This window comes from Montipora capricornis, chromosome 3, assembly GCF_036669925.1.
Source record: "Montipora capricornis isolate CH-2021 chromosome 3, ASM3666992v2, whole genome shotgun sequence".
Classification (NCBI taxonomy): domain Eukaryota; kingdom Metazoa; phylum Cnidaria; class Anthozoa; order Scleractinia; family Acroporidae; genus Montipora; species Montipora capricornis.
In genome coordinates this window covers 15,067,258-15,069,757 of record NC_090885.1, presented here as the reverse complement: position 1 = coordinate 15,069,757, position 2,500 = coordinate 15,067,258, and positions in this window count along the sequence as shown.

Here is a 2,500-nt window from a genome sequence, read left to right as displayed (position 1 = left end):
TACTCTACTATAAAAACTACACGTAACCCATAATTCCTCGATTCGCTCTGACGAAGGGCTAACGCTCGAAACGCCAGCTCTTAGAATCTCTGTACGTTGGCCAATTTACATTATCAACTCCGTTGATAAAACCAAATTTTTGTATATCACATTTGACCTTTGTGATGTAACCTCAGGAGTTAATTACATGGGGCACCGCACTAGGACCACTGTTTCTCCTTTTAAATATCGCCTCTACACCATTTATTCTTAATATCCATTTTCTCGATAGAGTTCATCGTTCATTCTTGGGTAGTATAATATACCAGGATTTACAATAGTGAATTCATGCATAAACCGTTCCTCACGTGCTCATTAAACAGATCCTTTGTGAACTAGGTTGAAATTTCCGCCATACTTCTACACAATGTATTTGTCACAGGTTGAAATTAAATTCAGGTCCATTTAAATCAAACTAGGTTAAAATAAATCAAACTACAGTCTCATACATAAATAGTTGGGACACTTTATGCCTACATCCTCAATTCCATTCTCGTGTGTTCCCTGCCCCTCTCAATGTTGTTTATCGCAGTTCAGTCGCCAAAGCTTTCACACCAACATTGAGAGGGAAGGAAGAGGCAGAAGTGTCCCAACAATTATGTCTGGGACTGTAGGTAAATTTAAATCAAACTAGGTGAATTTAAGGACGGCGCCTATTATTGTTATTGCGCAAACGTTCTGCGCATCTCGAGATACTCGAATTTCCTATGGGTGGTCCTTATTAACACAGGGATATTTTTGCGCGGTTCAAAAGTATGCGGAGAAATCAGAACTTAGCAAGTGATCTTGGTATCCAAAAAGAAAATTGGGGGTAACCACGCATTTTTCAGAGATAATTAAGCTTCAATTTGTAGAAGAACGCCATACATTGCTTTGTATTTTAAAAGCTTTTAACAAATATTGTTGATTAATTATCTTCGAAAAATGCGTGGTTACCCTCAATTTCCTTTTTGAATTTCAATAACACTCAAGATCTGCTTTTCCCGCATATTCAGTAAACCGCGCAAAAATACCTTTGAATTAGTAGGCACCGTCCTTAATTAACCTAGGTTATTTATCAACTGTTTAATTTTTAAAAAGGGATATTCTTTATGGGGTGTGGTTGAAAAAAAAGGGGCATGGCTTGTTTAGGGGGGTTGAAAAGAAAATAAAAAATCCAATAAATCGCCTTTTCCTCCTCCCACTTTCCTCTGTACTCTCTTCCTTTCTTTTCTTACTCTCTTTCTGTCTGTCCCTATCCTTCTTAACCTGATGCAGTACAATGTGTACATGAGAGAAAGAAATCGCTTTGAACTGCACTTACCGAAACTTGAACCGGGCACCGCTGATATCTCTTAGTATTGAGTCCTTCGCCGTAACTAACCACTAAACCACACACACAATTGGCCTCTCCACAGGATTGATCATTTCACAAAATATTCCTGGCTTTATCCATTGAAAAATAAGCAAGCTGAAGATTTATCAGAATGCCTGTCTCAATTTTGCTGGCAATTTGGATTCCCTAAGAAAATACACACTAAAAATGGACGGGAATTGAAGAATTCTTTGATGTCCCAATTCTGCAAGAAAACCAACAACTCAAGGTTTGGTAGAAAGGAACAATCAAACAGTAAAGCAAAAAATCAGAAATATCTTAAAAGAAAAGAAACAAAGTCCAAACCATTGGTGTCAGGTACTAGGGGAAGATGCTTACAAAAAGAAAATTGTGAAACATGAAGCAACAAAACAAACACCCTATGAATTGGTATTTGGCATACCACCATGGAAAGAAACCAAGACTACCCCAGATAAGAGACATGATCAACATTCTACTATCTAAGAAGAAGAAGAAGAAGAAGAAGAAGAAGAAGAAGAAGGTGTGGATGCAGATCCTGCACCTAAAGGTGCTTGTTATTCACTTATCAAGTCTACAAAGGAGAAAAGGACATCTCAACAGGAAAACACACAAAGGAAATACAACAACAAAATGACAACAAGCAAACCCAATACTATTTCATTCCAAGTCAACAACTTTGTCAAAATAAAAGTTAGTAAAGTGGACAAAAGTCCATTACACCCAAATACACTTCTTGGTAAAGTAATTGAAAGAGAACATGGATTTATGAATGTTTTAACCAAATTTGGAACTATTGACACTTGGATTACACCAAACAGACTGTGTGTCATTAGACACAACTAAAACAATAAGTTTCACTGCTGCGTGCAGAAAAGTACTTGACCAGTACACATGTACAAGAGGTGCAAAAACAAGGAAATGAAAGTCACATGAAGGTAATTCTTATAAAAAAGGTTTTGTTTTTCTGCTGCTCTGAGATTAAAAGAGCAGAATTGGTTATCATGCACAGTATGCCTAACCCAAACCTTAATGCTAACCATTTAAAATCAGTGCTTCGACTTAATAACAACCAAAGGCGTTTTTACAGCCTAACTCATGAAAAACGTATGCTAACCACATCCCCTC